This window comes from Trichomycterus rosablanca, chromosome 10 (genome assembly GCF_030014385.1).
Source record: "Trichomycterus rosablanca isolate fTriRos1 chromosome 10, fTriRos1.hap1, whole genome shotgun sequence".
In the NCBI taxonomy this organism is placed as follows: domain Eukaryota; kingdom Metazoa; phylum Chordata; class Actinopteri; order Siluriformes; family Trichomycteridae; genus Trichomycterus; species Trichomycterus rosablanca.
In genome coordinates this window covers 27,320,556-27,340,289 of record NC_085997.1, presented here as the reverse complement: position 1 = coordinate 27,340,289, position 19,734 = coordinate 27,320,556, and the positions used below count along the sequence as shown (strand labels likewise).

Sequence of the window (19,734 nt, the reverse complement as noted above, 5' to 3'; positions counted from 1 at the left end):
GTAATGTGTGTGAAAGTTTGCCATATATGGAATGGAAAACAGAAATTTTGTGGGAATCGTGAGAGCGCTGTGAGATGTGAGGGGCAGAATGCAGGATACAGAGCCTGGTTGGTGGACATGCATGTTGTGGAAGATGGATATGGAATGCTAATAACACACGCAGGATAAGCATCCAGGGGGAAGCAGAGCCGAGTGTGTGATGGAAAGAGATGTGAAGAGGCGGGGGATGGAGGCTGCTCTGTACTCCGCAGGAGGTGAAGCAGTCCTCCCACTGTAACCTTGAAACACAGACCACGGCTGAGTCAGTCAGTACTCTCAACCACAGCCACAAATCAAATCATTGTACTGAGAGGGGGCCGAGAGTGAAATTGTCTCTCTTAGTTCTCCTTTATTACCAACAGCTAACCCCACATAGCTCATAATGACAGCAAATTAAAGCACACGCAGAAAATAAATGAAGAAAAATTACTATTTTTCTATCCTATTTTTCTTATCCACCGGCACCTCCATTAGGTTTCAATTCACCTATTCGCAGTAAATTTAAAAGCTCTATACGATAGCTCAATTACAGAGGTGGACCTGTAACTGCTGGAATAACCATGGGTCCCTTTGCTATACTAGTCCAATCAGAATCAGGCTTTAGACACCAAGACAGTAGCCATGAACTGAACATGAGGGGAGCAAATTGATTGGGAAGGGGTACGTTCATTATAAAACACTCTTGCCATATCAACAACTGGGAACACTTAAAGATCCTAACATTATCGAAAGTTAATAAGTGGAATATACACCAATCAGGCATAACATTATGACCTTGTTTCTACACTCACTGTCCATTTTATCAGCTCCACTTACCATATAGAAGCACTTTGTAGTTCTACAATGACTGACTGTAGTCCATTGGGTACTCTGCATACTTTTTTAGTCTGCTTTCACCCTGTTCTTCAATGGTCAGGACCCCCACAGGACCAAAACAGAGCAGGTATTATTTAGGTGGTGGATCATTCTCAGCACTGTAGTAACAATGACATGGTGGTGGTGTGTTAGTGTGTGTTGTGCTGGTATGAGTGGATCAGACACAGCAGCGCTGCTAAAGTTTTTAAATACCGTGTCCACTCACTGTCCACTCTATTAGACACTCCTACCTAGTTGGTCCACCCTGTAGATGTAAAGTCAGAGATGATTGCTCATCTATTGCTGCTGTTTGAGTTGGTCATCTTCTAGACCTTCATCAGTGCTCACAGGACGCTGCCCGCGGGACGCTGTTGGCTGGATATATTTTTGGTTGGTGGACTATTCTCAGTCCAGCAGTGACAGTGAGGTGTTTAAAAACTCCATCAGCGTTGCTGTATCTTATCCACACAGAAAGAAATAAACTGTGCATAGACAAACCATCAGGAGCATAATACTTTACTGCCTTGTTCTATTGAGCACTGACTACAGAGAGATCACGTGTAGAGAAGTACACTTCTCCTTTGACTATGGAGTCCCCAAAGGGACAAAATGAATTCAATATGTAAACACATACATCACAGCATGTCAGCACACTACTCCACAGTAAAGTCTGTTACACTAACTTAATTATGATGCCATATGATTGCTAGGGCAGCCTCATATTGCGCCTCAAATGTTAAGCGAATGAAAAATGTTAAATTGTGAATTAGATAGGGCCTTAATAATGTGTAATCAAATTGGTTATGTTGCCAAGCTTAACCATCTTAGCAAATATGCACCTTCTCAAAATGCTTGATAAAAAATGGCATAAGCCGTTAGAGTACACATGCACAATATTGCTGCTCTTCATTCTGCGTTTTGGTGTACACGCTGTTCCCTTACGTACAGCACTGAGTGTGGTGGGCACATCTGGAACTGTGCGAACTTGTGAAAAAAATCCTATTTTCTGCGTTTCTAAATGTGTGTGGGGGAAAATCACTTCCTAAGGGCTGAAAAACACATTAATATCAGCAGAGTCGTAGAAAATATTGCATTCCAAATGTTGTATAAATGTTAGCCTTCGGGATGGCCTCGACTGAGGCTCTTCCATCAGCGTGAGAATTGTTTTGTTACTGAACCTACATTGCTGTTTGGTTCAGAACGTGCTGCCATGTTCAACAAAAGCAATCTATCACAGACATGTTGCCAGTCCACATTTTCTCACCGTTATTTAAAAACTGGCCACTCAAGAGTGTAAAATAACACAGCGATGACGCATTGTAAATGTCATCTGCTGGCGTATCTGCTCTTGCATTGTGCATGCTGCTCTCTGTGGGAAGAGATGCGTGACCCTGTTTTGATGCTCTTCATTCCCTTTCCTGCCTGGCATCTCGCATCACAGGCCGAGACTTTGTTCCTTATCTCAGCAGCACATGAATCTAGAGCTGGGTCATTAACCTACAATAATTACATGGATGTGTTAGTCACATGGTACAGACCACCTGCCCCATGATTTCAAAGAACTTCTGAATAAGCCAGTGAATAAAAGTTGTGGATGATGTAAAATGTGTATAAAGATCTATAAGCTGAGAAAAAAATGAGTCAAAAAGACCACATTAAATCTCCTATGGCACACCTTCAAAGGTTTCTAATAAAAAATTCATGTGGGGAAAATCAATTACATGCTTGGTTCACTTGATTGATATCTAGCGCAGCGTGAAGATAACACCAATAGCGAGATATTTGTATATTTCAGAAGCCTAAAGTATTTCGATGCAACATGCAAGCTGTCAAGATCCACTGAGGATTAAAATAAACTACACCTGATGACTGGGTTTATACTCGTCAGGCCCAGGTGGATTCGTCAACATGCAGGTGTTTTATCTCTTTTAAGGGAGCAAGAGTATCTACCATATAGAACATCACAGGGCTTTGACCAGAGAGAGAGAAAAAAAAATGTCCACTGTTTTTGACCCTGCTTTGAATCAAACAATCGATAGGATGCAGTGTTCCTTGACTATGATCCTCAATGGATACACCGGATTCAAAAAGTCTTACACCCCTGGGCTTTCTGCACACTGTATACAGAAATAAAGAATGAAGAAGTAAAAACATTAATTCTTTTATTCATTGTCTGTTTTACCACAGCTGTATCCTGTTCAGAGTTGTGGTGGGGCTGATTCTCTAGACGAAAGGTGGGAAACACCCCGGACTGGTCGCCAGTCCATCACAGGGCAAACACATGCGCACACACTGATCAGCCATAACATTAAAACCACCTCCTTGTGTCTACACTTACTGTCCTTTTTTTTTTTTAGCTCCACTTACCATGTAGGAGCACCTTGTAGTTCTACTGTACAATTACTGACTGTAGTCCATCTGTTTCTCTGCATGCTTTGTTAGCCCCCTTTCATGCTGTTCTTTAATGGTCAGGACCCCCACAGAACCACTACAGAGCAGGTATTACTTGGGTGGTGAATCATTCTCAGCACTGCAGTGACACTGACATGATGGTGGTGTGTCAGTGTGTGTTGTGCTGGTATGAGTAAAAAATCCATCAGCATTGTTGTGTTTTTTCTGAACACCTCACGGTCACTGCTGGACTGAGAATAGTCCACCAAGCAAAAATATCCAGCCAACAGAACCCATGGGCAGCGGCCTGTGACCACTGATGAAGGTCTAGAAGATGACCAACTCAAACAGCAGCAATACATGAGCGATCGTCTCTGACTTTACATTTACAAGATGGACCAACCAGGTAGGAGTATCTAATAAAGTGGACAGTAAATGGACACGGTATTTAAAAACTCCAGCAGTGCTGCTGTGTCTGATCCACTCATACCAGCACAACACACATTAACACAACACCACCATGTCATTGTCACAGCAGTGCTGAGAATGATCCACCACCTAGATAATACCTGCTCTGTAGTTGCCCTGACCATTGAAGAACAGTGTGAAAGCAGGCTAAAAAGGTATGTAGAGAAATAGATGGACAACAGTCAGTAATTGTCGAATTTCAAAGTGCTTCTATATGGTAAGTGGAGCTGATAAAATGGACAGTGAGTGTAGAAACAAGGAGGTGGTTTTAATGTTATGGCTGATTGGTGTATATACACACAGTTTTACATACACTTAGGGCAATTAAGTAGCTCCTATTAACCTGACTGCATGTCTTTGCGGGAGGAAATCGGAGCAGACAGGGGGAGAGCTTGCAAACTCCACGAAAAAAAAATCGAACCTGTGCTACCTACCGAGCCACCGTACCACCCTGAAGTGAAAACATCAAATGCTGAAAACCTATAGATTTAAGTTTTTTCTGTGGCACTTCAAATGTGAACCCACTGTAAGCGTAGGTGACTGTTAATCATGTGCATATGCTGCCAAGATCCTGAGTCAGTACTGACCATTCTTCTGATGCTGGGCCTAAAATAGCAGGGTATCTGCAGTGATCAGAATCAATACTGCTTCAATATAAATAATACTTGAATTCACTTCTGAGCCAAGTATGGTTAAATGATTTACAGCCACATTTGGACACAATGAGACCAAGATAGAAACGTGGGTTTTATTTGTATTAGGATTTACACGTCATGTTTCACACTTTGGTTACATTTATGACAGGACAGGTAATTACTGGTTACACAACATTCATCAATTCAAGTCTTTAATGTCAAAGTCATCTCCAGTTCACCTCACTTGCATGTCTTTGGACTGTGGGAGAAAACTGGAGCTCTCACAGAAAACCTTTGCAGACACGAGGAAAACATGCAAACTCCACACAGAAAGGACCCGGACCGCCCCACCTGGGAATTAAATCCAGGACCTTCTTGCTGTGAGGCAACAGTTGTACCCACTGAGCCAGTTATTAAGGTGTAAAGTGTAATAGGGTGATAGACAAATAAGGGTGTTCCAAGTACCAAAAAATAAAATGGTTAAATTGTATAGTTTTTTCATTTAATATTGTGCGAAATGTGTCACCTATGTAAATATGTATTTTTTTCCTCAGCATTTTGCTTATTTAATATTTTTAGTGTTGTTGACAAACAAGGGCACAAAAATGTCATTCAGTGCAACGACTAATTTATGAAAAAACACACAAGGAACAATCTTAGCCATTTCAAATTTATAAGTTTAGTATATCTCTTACAAAAGATTTAAAACTTCAGAAGAAACTGTACTTACTCTGTTTTAATCTGCATGATTTTATGTTGCACTGAATGACATACTCCAAAGTATCCTGTTACATCAGAATATTCATGACTTAATTTGTTTTTTAGTTCTCTATTGATTAAAGTAGCAGTAGTAGAATGAAAATATGCCACACCAGTGGCAAGTATGTTATGACATCACATCATGAAAAAAGTAAGGCAATAAAAAACGTAATCTTTATTCTGAAATAAAACAAGAAACCTGTGTAAGTGATGTAACATGAGATCATTTGAAGTCCTCAGTCATAGCATGAAAAAAATGGTTGCTGTTAAAGCATTTTAATATATTCATAAAGCATTTTAATATTAAAACATAGCTAATGAAGCCATCATAACAACTTGTAAGGCACCAGAAGTGTGGAAGTGTGGAATTTGTGTCATAACGTGAAAAAGTTGCTGCAGTAAATCTAAATTCATTCAGCAGTGAAAAGCATTTGAAGTCACATTTTATTTCATGAACTGAACAAATGTTTTCCAGTCTTTTGTTGTTAACCTTGAGGTTATTAATTAGAAATAATAGAATCATTATTAATTAGAATCCCTAATTAGAATTATGCAATGTAAGACAAAGTAGGTTGCATAGAATATGTAATAAATTCTAAAATAATTCATCAGTCCTTTCAAACACATGATATTATACATATAATACACATGACATTTGCAAAACAGCATCATGTTTGTCTTAAACCTCTTCATTTACTCCTGTTTAAGATGTAGCCCTTCCCATACCTATCCTACATCTCACATGTTCTTTGCTCACTTTATTCATCTTATTTCAAGACATTACAATCACATTTCTCTTCTCTTTGCTAGTTTTTCCTCCCTGTGAACAGGATTTTCCTTCAATTTCTGTCTGTACCTAGCTGATCTCTCTTTAACAGATAAGAGCATCTATAAAGAAAAACATAATTATTAATATTTATTGTAATTACTGCTCTTATTAAGGAAGCATAGAATGGAATAAAGTGGTTTTAATATTTAAAAATAATTTTAAAATATTAGTCAGTATAAGAATGTCATTGTCAATTTAGTGCAACAGCGAAATTCTGTTGCACTGAATGACAGATATTTTACACATTTTACAGTAATCCCAGTGCTTAGCCAAAGCTAACATTGACCTTAGCTCAAAGACATTTCTACACATTCACATTTAAATATTAATAACCTTGTTTGTTTACAAAAGTAACCGCAATATTACGTTTTCTGTGTTGTACTGAATGACACTCAGTTTTGTTCTTTAATGTACTGTGTCAGTAAAAAGACATTATCAAATAATGTTGAAATGCATTGACCTTGTGTGTGTGTGCTGAAGGGTCCCCAGGTGTCTTCCTTTGTTGTTATAATTGGTCACATTACTGCAGTAACTTGATCGCATTTCAAAATAAGGGTCTTTATTAACGTTGTACTGAATGACAACTGAATATTGGGAAAATGGGGACTGAAAGTGTCTTGAATATTATTAATAATAAAAAACACATCTGATGGAATATTATTTAATATGTCACACATGACATTTGTACAATTATGCCAAAGCGGTAAATTTTAAGTTTTACTTAAGATTAATTAGTTTTTTCTTAATGTTTTATTCCTTGAAGAGGTAGGAGGACAGTTGCACTGAATGACATTTTGGGGGTTTCAAGGGTTATTTTTTCAAAAATCATACATTTTCTGTAAAAATGTACAAATGGAGTAGATTGAAGGTATATCCACTTATATTAATATAATTTTATAATATTTATCAAGTGGAGACACTAAAAATTACATCTCGTCTTTGACCCAATAATTTTCTTTTAGAAAATTCTCTAGAATCACCTTTAGAGGTATCTCTTGAATTTCATGTTAGTATTTTTTGTGTACATTTCTGTTGTGTATCATTCCTGCATCTACTTTTTTACATACCGTCTCCTTCTATGTGTGAGTGAACAATGCAGCCGGTTCCCACTGCATCTTTTCCTAGCTTTATTTTTTATCTCTGTGTAAGTTGTACTTATTTGAATATTCATTTAAATTGGAATTATGGAGCGCTCGAGTGGTGCAGCATTCTAATGCACCTGCACACCGCTGCACAGTGCACAGTGTTTGAAGATCTCAGCAGAGCCACGACCTGGCCGGACACCCACACAAACACAACAGGCAGTGTTTGTAGGAGGAAAGGTCAGATAGGGTTCTTCCCACTGTGATATGTGATCTCCCGGGACTGGTCTGGGCGGAGTGGGGTGGAGGGGAGTCACATGGAGCTTAGCGTGGCTTTTCGTACGTGATACGACTCTGTGTGGGAACTCAACACTGGCGAGTGATAAGAAGTGGCCACAGGTGGAACGTGTGTGGTGATTTGGTTCTCCTTGATCAGACTGGGGTTGTGCATGTGGCAGTGGATTCACAATCAGAAACTGGAAATGACTGAATTGGAATATAAAAAGCAAAAAGTCTTTAGGTCTTGGTGCATGTTTGCTGGGTATTAAAAGGGCTGAAGTATCCAGTATTGCAGCACTGATATCAGTGGCACCAGTGCAAATAAAAAGAACTGCTAAATCTGTTTGTAGTGTGTGTATATATATATATATATACGTATATATATATATATAAATATATTTTGTGTTAGGCTTTTCTATACAAAGAAATAACACTAATCCTCTGCATCATTTTAGCACTAAAAACTTGTCAGAGAAAAGTAGTGTAAAATGTAGTTACATATTATTAAACACACAAAGAGCATTTAGGAATTGAGGTCACTTCCTGTAGCTCTAATTACTGTTTACCTACTAGACTACTTGGTTGGACATTATTGTCAATGAATCCTGTTGATGACAAGGGTTACAGGAAATGTTACACAAGCTCTTACATACAGTGCCTTGCAAAAGTATTCAGCCCCCTTGAACTTTTCAACCTTTTGCCACATTTCAGGCTTTAAACATAAAGATATGAAATTGTAATTTTTTGTGAAGAATCAATAACAAGTGCAACACAATTGTGAAGTGGAACGAAATTTATTGGATATTTTAAACTTTTTTTAGAAATAAAAACCTGAAAAGTGGGGCGTGCAATATTATTCAGCCCCTTTACTTTCAGTGCAGCAAACTCACTCCAGAAGTTCAGTGAGGATCTCTGAATGATCCAATGTTGACCTAAATGACTGATGGTGATAAATAGAATCCACCTGTGTGTAATCAAGTCTCCGTATAAATGCACCTCCTCTGTGATAGTCTCAGAGTTCTGTTTAAAGCGCAGAGAGCATCATGAAGACCAAGGAACACACCAGGCAGGTCCGAGATACTGTTGTGGAGAAGTTTAAAGCCGAATTTGGATACAAAAAGATTTCCCAAGCTTTAAACATCTCAAGGAGCACTGTGCAAGCGATCATATTGAAATGAAGGGAGTATCAGACCACTGCAAATCTACCAAGACCCGGCCGTCCCTCTAAACTTTCAGCTCAAACAAGGAGAAGACTGATCAGAGATGCAGCCAAGAGGCCCATGATCACTCTGAATGAACTGCAGAGATCTACAGCTGAGGTGGGAGAATCTGTCCATAGGACAACAATCAGTCGTACACTGCACAAATCTGGCCTTTATGGAAGAGTGGCAAGAAGAAAGCCATTTCTCAAAGATATCTATAAAAAGTGTACCTGGGAGACACACCAAACATGTGGAAGAAGGTGCTCTGGTCAGATGAAACCAAAATCGAACTTTTTGGCCACAATGCAAAACGTTATGTTTGGCGTAAAAGCAACACAGCTCATCACCCTGAACACACCATCCCCACTGTCAAACATGGTGGTGGCAGCATCATGGTTTGGGCCTGCTTTTCTTCAGCAGGGACAGGGAAGATGGTTAAAATTGATGGGAAGATGGATGGAGCCAAATACAGGACCATTCTGGAAGAAAACCTGTTGCAGTCTGCAAAAGACCTGAGACTGGGACGGTGATTTATCTTCCAACAAGACAATGATCCAAAACATAAAGCAAAATCTACAATGGAATGGTTCACAAATAAACGTATCCAGGTGTTAAAATGGCCAAGTCAAAGTCCAGACCTGAATCCCATCGAGAATCTGTGGAAAGAGCTGAAAACTGCTGTTCACAAACGCTCTCCATCCAACCTCACTGAGCTCGAACTGTTTTGCAAGGAAGAATGGGCAAAAATTTCAGTATCTCGATGTGCAAAACTAATAGAGACATACCCCAAGCGACTTGCAGCTGTAATCGCAGCAAAAGGTGGCGCTACAAAGTATTAACGCAAGGGGGCTGAATAATATTGCACGCCCCACTTTTCAGTTTTTTATTTCTAAAAAAAGTTTAAAATATCCAATAAATTTCGTTCCACTTCACGATTGTGTCCCACTTGTTGTTGATTCTTCACAAAAAATTACAATTTCATATCTTTATGTTTAAAGCCTGAAATGTGGCAAAAGGTTGAAAAGTTCAAGGGGGCTGAATACTTTTGCAAGGCACTGTATGTACAGATGACAAGTGTTTTCTACTTTTCTTGCAACAATGAGCACTCAGCACAGAGGATAAGCTTTTAGCACTTTGCTGCTATTGAGGTTGGAGCAGTTCTGCACTGCTACACACACATTGCTCTTTGTGAGCCAAAATAAAGACGTCTGTATCTTTGCGGATAACTTTGTCAAATGTTCAAATGTTCAAAATTATTTTTATGTTGAACAAAATTGACATTTTACATATTTTAAAATATTGGTTACCATGACAAGCAAATGGAACCATGGATTACTACAGTGTTACTTTCTGAATATCCATAGGAAAAACTGATGAAAGCTAAGCGGATGACCGAAAAGTATGCATGCCTATGACAGCATAGCATAAACTGGTGTTCAGCCAAGAGGACAAACTTAAGACCCATTGGTCAACACGTCAGATTTTTAGGTGAACTGGACTCAGCCACTCATTAGTCTGAATTATTCATCATGATCTTGCATTGCAACAGCATAAAAATGTTGAATTTGATATTTTATTTATGCATTTTCTACATTTTTCTCTGAATTAAGTGTAGCCAATTTGTCTTCTACCGCTGGGGACCCTGATCACGTCCGAGGAGGGTATATTTGTCTGACACACGCTCCCTCCGACTGACTCTGGGCAGCTCATGCTGCAGTGTGTTTGTCCTTAGTGCCCTACGGTATCATATCTTTGAACTCCTGCTTTTGTTTTGTACACACAGCATGTCAGCGTGTGCCTGGTTTCGAATCTCGCCTCTGAACAGAATCAGGACAAAAGAGGAGCCATAAACACAGAACTCTTACTGACTGACTTAATAAAGTAATTGCACTTGGGACCAAAATTAACTCGTTTGTGAATCTTTTACCGTTTCTCTTAACCACCACGTTACAGGTGTCATGTTGGCACATATGGGGGCACATTCAAGAATTTTAAAACATACATTACACAAATGGCGACAAGAGATCCTGGACCTACAAGTTGATTTTTTTTTTGTACAAAAAATTCTACAGGTCAGGGAATACTTGTGCACATACAGGTGTAGCCAGAAACACTTGATGTTTCGACACCACTGCTTTTAAACTCACATCTCTTGTATTTGATAAGCATTCATGGATTTTACCTTATCACTTGAAGCAGTAAAGGCTGAGCTGGTGTAGATTTCTTGTTATAAAGCCAGACAAAGATATTGCTTAGATGCCACATCTGAAAATGCATAAAGAAAAAAAAAAAACATGAGTACTTTCAATAGCCGGCGGTTCTTGGTTCATGTCTCTAACCGGAACCAGGCCTGCAAGTTCCTGCTCTACAATATAATAAACTCTCAACCATTTTTTTTTTAGGAAGACCATGCCAAGCGCCTGTTCAATTCACTGTTTGATCATCTTTTACTGGACTACTGCATCCCCACTCTGGCAATTACTTCCCTAAATTAGGCAAAACACTTAATTTTAGAGAGCCAAGCAATAAAGTTAGGTCAGGACTTGCGGTGGGTCCCTTAATCATCACAACGGAGAGGCAACAGGGCACCGAGCAGGGTGGCAGAAAGACTAAGTGTACATGGAGGGAAAGAGAAAAAGAGATTATTACATGACTAAATCAATTGCGGACGCAAATGTGGGGAGCAGTTGGGTTTAATAAGTCATGGAGGAGCAGAGCTCCTGAAATTACAGTTATTCAGCTGAGGGGTTTTCGCTAGGAACGCTGAAAAATGAATGATGACACTATGTGCCGAGTTCCTATGAACGTTCCTCGACTAGTTCCTCGCATAAGCGTGGATCGGTCTACACAAATAAGTCTGTATGTTGTGAAACCCACAAATCTCTCAGGTGTCATTTTCACAGCTGAGAGAATGCAGAACAACCATCAGGGATATTCATTACAAATGAGAAGCAGTTATGTGATCATGCACCATGTACACAGAAAATAATTAGCATCGTCTGAAGTGCCTATCTGGCTTTTCGCCAATGTTACTTGTTGCTTGATCTTTCTGTTCCATATTGCTGATCCAAATCACCAAATCGCCTTCCCATGCTGTGAAAACATCGGACCCTTCTATAGCTAAAGAGAGGGAGGCTGTTCATCCACATGAGCCTTGTCAGTTGAACAAATGTGTTTTCAATACTCCCCACCGACATTAGTGGGAGGCTGTTTGTATATGGGTTAAAAATAAACCTTGCTTCAACACACCGCATTTTCATGAGAGCAACTGTGAAAATGTGGATTAAAACACTTTCCATTCCCTTTCTACCCTTTCAGCCTAAATTATCCCACTGCTGACTAATATATTATTATGCAGCTGCTAAACAACACAAACACAAAGCAAGAGAGGATTCTCTCCGAGGGGTACTGCAGATTGGAGTGGATGCTGGGAGCATATTTACTTTGTGTACAGCTCTCAGATTTAATGCGTTTGGGTGAAATCTGTGTTTATTTAGGCATTATCAAAGCTAACATTCTTTTTTTTTTCTTATTTTGAAGATAAATATGTTGTGCCAAGGGCAGCACAGTGGCACAGTGGGTAGCGCTGTCACCTCTAAGCAGGAAGGGCCTGGGTTTGACTAGCCAGCCAGACAGCCAAGGTCCTTCCTGTGTTCATGTGGGATTCCTCCAGGTGCTACAGTTGCCTCCCACAGTCCAAAGACTAAAATTGCTCAGTGTGTGTGTATATGTGTGCGTGTGGCTGCCCTGTGATGGTTTGTTTGTTTGTTTATTAGGATTTTAACGTCATGTTTTACACTTTGGTTACATTAATGACAGGAACGGTAGTTACCAATTACACAAGGTTCATCAGTTCACAAGGTTATATCGAACACAGTCATGGACAATTTAGTATCTCCAATTCACCTCACTTGCATGTCTTTGGACTGTGGGAGGAAACCGGAGCACCCGGAGTAAACCCACACAGACACGGGGAGAACATGCAAACTCCACACAGAAAGGACCCGGACCGCCCCACCACATTACTAACAGCATTTGCAAATTTTCTATTTTAATGCAAATTTTGTTTTATTACTTTACTAAAGGTTGGTAAGTGTAAACAACTGGGTAACACATGGTTTGTTTGTTTGTTTATTGGTTTAATGCCATAGTCCTTGTTCTGTTTTCGTTTTGTCTATCTTCATGTGTGTGTCCTGTGTTTTATATTCGGGAAGAGTTTGAGTACAGTTCCAGCTTTAATTTCTCTCATGGTTTGGAGAAAAGCACGTCCCTTGCCGCTTGGGTAGCATGTGGTAAAAACAGGATTTACAGACAGTCCATTTTTTGTATAATTTGCGAAATTTCAACACAAAAATGCAACAAACAAGTTGCCATGCTATTTCCTTTATAGCATGCTGTTTTTTGTGTGTATGTAAAATGTCAGTGAGCTTGGAAAGGGCACTATATATAATAAATTACCTTTTCTGGTATCATACACTATATGGCCAAAAGTATGTGGACACATGACCATGAGCTTGTTGGACATCCTATTAAAAAACCATCCGCATTATTAGAGAGCTGGATTTACCTTTACTGTTATAACAGATTTAAGTGTGCCCATTCGGTCAAAAGAGAATTTCTAAGGCAAGCCTGCGTAGCCATCAATATTCTAATTAATCTCAAAGCAGTTTAGATGAGTTCAAAATCAGGGCTCAGCGCAGGCCACTTTGGTTCCCTCAACCCAACTCATCAGATCATGTCATTAGAAACCTTGATTTGTGCTGAAACAGAGAAGAGAAAAGTTGGAAGCATATTTTTTTAATATATATATTTAATTCTGTATAGATGTTAGCAATGAGAGCTGACCTGATAAGTGCAGAAAATGAAAGAACCTGTTGGATAGACAATCATCTCTGTCGCATTCCATAAATCAGGTGATTATAAAAGAGTAGAAAGACAGAAGCCACTGTTAAGCTGAAAGTTGCTAAATGGAATGTAAGGATTCTCTGGTCTGATGACTCGAAAGTGTAGTGGTGAGTTATTTTCTTGTTAAAATTTTATTGAACTGAATTTTCTTGTTTATTCTGAGTTGAGGTGGCGATTTGTATCCAACATTTTAATGGTGTCTGCAGGTGGGCTCATTAGATAAAAATCACCACCTTAACTCAAAACAGAATTAACAAGAAAATTAGGTTCAATAAAATTTTAATCAAGAAAATAAGTCACCTCACTTGGTGCCGTAGAAAAAGATTCGATGGGTTTATTAAGGCTTTTACACACCGAGTTGGTTTGTTTTTTTTGTGTGTCTAAAGATAATGTCTTTCAAATACCACTATCTGCAAATGAATACTTTCATTTTCAGGTGTCCTTGAGTCTCACACTCGCCCAGTCGCTCTTACATTCCTTCATCATTTTACACCAGTTTCATTTCATAAATTATGTTTTAAAAATGGGCTCATTTCTCTAGACAGGCTAAATCACACTGTAAGAATGTACCATTGTTTTACACTTTCACACATCAAAATAGAGCAGGCCTTTTGGTGATAATGATTTGAAGAAAAGAATCTCACACATCCTCTAACAATGCACAAACTATCTGTTGTGCACACAGATTAGTAGTGTTTATTTACAATCCTAGTAAATCAGAGCTTGATTATCTGAGACGTATCCTAAGTGATAAACAAGCCGGCATGCAGACTAATAAAAAAAGAATAAGGGTCTAGGGAAATGTATTTTTATGTTACCCAATTAAAACCTGAATATTCCCTTTCAGTAAAGGACTGCTGTTTAATTGAGCATTGAATTCCTACAGTAAAACATAATTCTATCATGCACTCTCTCTCATGTGAGGTACTCTTCAGCAAACGTCTGATTAAGGTACATCATTGTTCGCCAAAAAGAGGATGTACCTTCTGTGGCAAATATGTTGGGTCTGCCACAGGGGTTGCTGAGCCAATTCTACACTGTCATTGAATCCGCCCTGTGCGCATCAATCACGGCCTGGTTCAGGACAGCTACAAAACAGGATAGAAAACAGACTGCAACAAACAGTATTGACAGTCGAAATAAGCACTGGGGCTCCCATGCCCACCTTGCAGGACTTGTACTCTTCAGGAACCAGAAAACCAGATGGGAAAATCACTTCCTCTGACAGATGCTATACTAGGTATACCCTGTATACTAGGACTACCGGATATAGGAACAGGTTCTTTCATCAAGCCATCACCCTCTTAGATATATGACCTATAATTAGGGTAGGGCTGCAACGATTAGTCGACATAATCGATAACGTTGACTATAAAAATTTGTCGACGTGGAATTTCATTGTCGACGCGTCGTTATTATTGCAACGGACTAAAGGAACTGCAGGGGGCGCAGCATCACTTCCATGGCGCAGTGGGGAGTTTATGAACACAGATACCCCTTTTCCACCAAAAAAAACCATGGTTCTAGAACCGGTTCTGTTCAGGTTTCTCTGAACCTTGGTGTTTTGTAGAGAAATGGCTGAGGTCTTCACAGACAGCATTCACATGTTTCTCAACCACATGTTATATATGTTTTTGACTTCCAGAGTGATAACTTCTGAAACATAACAGTTTCTAATGCTGTCCAAAGCTTTCTTATTTCATTGAATTTTTTTTGTGATTGTGTATTAATGTTTCAAATATATTTAATTAAACTATCAAGCTTAAGTTTCATATTCGTGTTTCATGGGTTATTATTTTAATTTGATATTGGAACTTAAATAACATAACAGAGTTTTGTAATGTTAAGGCAGAGATGGAGGGTATGACATAAATAATCGTTGACTAGTCAACTAATCGAAAAAATAATCGTCAGATTAGTCGACTACTAAAATAATCGTTAGTTGCAGCCCTAAATTAGGGCCCTACTAACTTCACAGGAAAATGTGCTAAATTTCACGGACCTTATTTTTCAAAAATCACAGATTTCACGGATTTACAGCAATCATTAAATAACTCTTATAATTTGAATGATGGAATAAATGGAAGCTACAATACACTGCACAGCCTACCTTAACAGCTGATAGATAAAAATACACAATCAGTTGGGAGTTTTACAAACTCAGTTACCCAAGTTGTGTTTTAGCTGCTTTAGACTTCAACATCTTGGACATTTTGACTAACCAATTGCTAATGTAACCGAGCATCTTTAAAGTTTATAAAGAAAAGAAAAAAACTTTGCATAGATGAACTATCAGGAGCATAATACAGGGTGGGGCATAAAGATCTCCCACATTTGGAGTGGGCACCGTATGGGCTGTAGTGGCAGTAGAGAGGCGGGACAGGTTTCATTCGGTAGGCTAGGCTCTACCATTTTGTTGAAATGTTGGAGAACTTTCTGCGCCCGAAACTGGATGACTTGGATACAGAACATGTATGGTTTCAGCAGGATGGGGCCACAGCTCACACAGCACGACGTTCGCTTGGAGTGTTGAGGGAAATGTTTCCTGGGCATTTGATCTCTTTAAGGGGAGACGTGGGGTGGCCGGCAAGGTCACCAGATTTAAGCCCTTGTGACTTTTTCCTTTGGGGATACCTAAAACTCCTAAAAACTACCCAACTCTTGAGGATTTGAAGGAAAGGATCCGAGAGGAAATCGACGCAATACCACCTGAGATGACACGGAGAGTCTTGGAGAACTTCCGGGAATGACTCCATCAATGTATTGCCAACAACGGCCGCCATTTGTCTGATATAATTTTTAAAACCCATTAAAACAAAACTGTTTTTTATGTACTTTTCAGAAATATAAGCATTTTTTTTTCTAGATAGTTGGGTTCTTTTGGTAGATTCATTCAAAATGTGGGAGATCTTTATGCCCCACCCTGTACTTTACTGGCTTGTTTTTCAGGCGCAGGACAGAGATGATCACTTGTGTAGAGACACCGCCTTTTTATTGATTATGGAATCCCCAAAGGGACAAATTGCACTCATAACGTAAACACATACATCAAACATAGTCAGCATACTACACCACAGAAAAAGTCTGTTACACTAACATAATTGCTAGGACCACCTCATATTATATATGGTACACAAATGAAAAATGTTAAATCACTAAACACAAACCTCACATTTTAAATTTCATAGAAAACTGCATATTTCACAGGATATTTTCTCATTTCACAGTCCGTGGCGCAATTTTCACGGCCGTGAAGTCGATAGATACTTTACCTATAATATCAACTGCTAGAACATAGGTACTTCTGATTTTCACCTGATATTTTTTACACCCTGCTTCGGTCTGTGTTGCTTAAAAATCATGTGTATTGTATATAGCATATTGTCTTTCGATGCATTGTCTGTATATTACATTCATAGAGACAAAGGCCAGAACCAAACTCGTGTGTCAACATACTCTCAACATAAATGTGATTCTGATTTGCACTTATAGTTCCCACAAACTGCTACACTTTTAATAACAGAATTATAAACACACTGTGTGTTTTGTTCAGAAACATGTATTAGACTGAAACCAAATCACACAGAAACAGCAATATATACTTGGCCTGAAGAAAAACAACCTTGTGTATGGTTAGTCTGAAAAACTTCTTTCAAACCAGACGCCCACCACCACTCTGCGCTGAAAGAATGTGTTCTGCAGTGGCTTTGTTGCCAACCCTCAGCTGAAAAATAAAAGAGCAAGGAGCACAATGACATTATTCTGAGAAACAATCAATCAATGATTCACTAATACAGTCTTTGAAAACATTATGTCGATAGGGCATATCAGGGCAAATGAAAATGGTCCCCGCTTCAGTTGCCAGGTGTCAAATTTCTATTGATTTTATTTGATATAAGATAATGCATTTATGGTAACACAAGAATATCTATTTTTCATTTTGGCACAAATACAAAAGTTATTGATTTACTGAATTGCTAACTAGTTAATGCTTCAGGGGAAGGTGGGTAGACTGATAAAAAAAATAAAAAAATTAATAATAATAACAGGTTGACATGAGAAATTAAGAAATCCTGTGAATATTGGTCATGTGTATTGAAAATACATGCACATGTATCACACATTTTAACATTACATATATTTAATAGAGATGGACCGATCGGGGTTTTTGGCACCGATTCCGATCTCCGATCTCCTTTCAGGGACATCGGCCGATAGCCGATTCCGATTGGGGGACGGATTAGCAGTAAATAAACTTAAAAACAGCCTCACAGTAAAGATAAACCGGAGCAGCGCGCGCGCGCCTGTGTGTGTGTGTTTGTGCCTTTAGAAGATACGCTTTGTTCACAGTATCGCTATAAGTGATTCATTGATTCATGAGTTGATTCGTTTTTATGTGAAGCGTAAGTTTCTCTTCTCAGTTATCTCTCCGTGTTTACTGTTATTAATTAAATGTCGTGGTTTTAAATAAACACCAGCTAATACAGAACATTTTGTGTGACTCTTACATTAAAAAGCTTAATTAAAAAGCTTAATTAAACTGCTATTACCACAGATCTGTAACCAAGTCAGACTCGTTCCGTCTAAGCAGCTAAAAGTTTTCTAAAAGTTCAGCAGATGATCCTGAACTAACGAATTTGGTAATGAATAAACTTTTGCCTCTGATTGGCTCTGTAACGTCTTCTGTTCTCATCTACATCACAAGTAAGAACCGCTTACGATTTACCAAAGTGAACCAGGAGTTTATATAACGTGCTGATAGAATCGACTCAGATGTGACCGAGTTGAATTATCTTTTTAAAGTAAATATTACAATCAGCAAAATTACATCGTAAGAGCTTTCACGATGGTTTCTGTACGATTGTTGATGAATGGTGATGTGATGGTTGGTGCTTCGTAGCTCAAAGTCTGGATCAATCCACTGAGCTGTTAACTTAACATGGCCTTTATATATCACACGATCGGATCGGCTACTTTTAGGAAATATCGCCGATCGCCGATAGCATATTTTGATTAAAAATCGGCCGATACCGATTCGTAGCCGATCGATTGTCCCATCTCCAAGATTTTTTCATTTATTAAGTATGAATTGGAATCATTTTTGAAAGTTTGTAAAGAATTGTATTGTTCCTGTCCATCCTGAGACTGCCTTTATCAGTCTAATGTAACTTGGTTATTGATTGTTGTTTGTTTATTAGGATTTTAACGTCATGTTTTACACTTTGGTTACATTCACGACAGGAACGGTAGCTACTCATTACACAAGATTCATCAGGTTCACAAGGTTATATCAAACACAGTCATGGACAATTTAGTATATTCAATTCACCTCACTCGCCTGTCTTTGGACTGTGGGAGGAAACCAGAGCACCCGGAGTAAACCCACGCAGACACGGGGAGAACATGCAAACTCCACACAGAAAGGACCCGGACCACCCCACCTGGGGATCGAACCCAGAACCTTCTTGCTGTGAGGCGACAGTGCTACCCACGTAGCCACCGTGTCGCCCGACTTGGTTATTGATTTGAAAAGAAAAAAAAAAAAAAAAGAGCACATTTATTATATGAAGGTTATATACTGTAGCTGTGAATCCTATACCCATATTTTTTTTCTAACAAAAGGTTTCAGCAGATGTGTCCTTAAACTGCTGTCTACTTGTACTGGAGTAAGGAAATATTTACTGATGAAGCACTTCTGTAAATCTTTCTCGATAGGAGCACCTGCTAAATGCTGCAAGTGTAAATGTAAATGCACCTTCTACACTGATAAGAGTAAATGAGCCTTAGTGAAGAAATTCATTTAAATTAAAATCAACACTGCAGTGCATTTATGATAGCCCAAAAATGGCCATCTGAACACAGCCTCAAACTGAGACATTAAATGTTCAGTTTTAACATGTCTGTTGGAAGTATTATTTATTAGGATTTTACGTCATGTTTTACACACTTTTTACACACATTCATAACAGGACAGGTAGTTATATGTTACACAAGATTAATTAGTTCAAGTTTTTAATGTCAAACACAGGCATGGACAATTTTGTATCTCCAATTAATCTCACTTGCATGTCTTTGGACTGTGGGAGGAAACCGGAGCTTCCGGAGAAAACCCACACGGACACGGAGAGAACATGCAAACCACACAGAAAGGACCCGGACTGCTCCACCTGGGAAACGAACCCAGGACCTTCCTGCTGTGAGGCGACAGTGCTACCCCACAGAGCCACCGTGCTGCGTGTCTGTTAGAAAAGTCTGTTCCAATTGTAAGTATTTATGGTATTTTTTTGTAA

General features: G+C 39.0%; 1 long non-coding RNA gene across 1 annotated transcript in view; it reads right to left on the bottom strand.

Moving 5' to 3' along the window:
- Positions 1-5,759: 5,759 nt before the first annotated feature.
- Positions 5,760-19,734, bottom strand: part of LOC134321074 (uncharacterized) — a 62,287-nt gene continuing 48,312 nt past the window's right edge. The window contains exons 3-4 of the long non-coding RNA XR_010013781.1: positions 10,722-10,804; positions 5,760-6,035 (exon numbers count right to left, since the gene is read on the bottom strand). This is a non-coding gene — a long non-coding RNA (uncharacterized LOC134321074). The remainder of the gene's footprint in view (positions 6,036-10,721; positions 10,805-19,734) is intronic.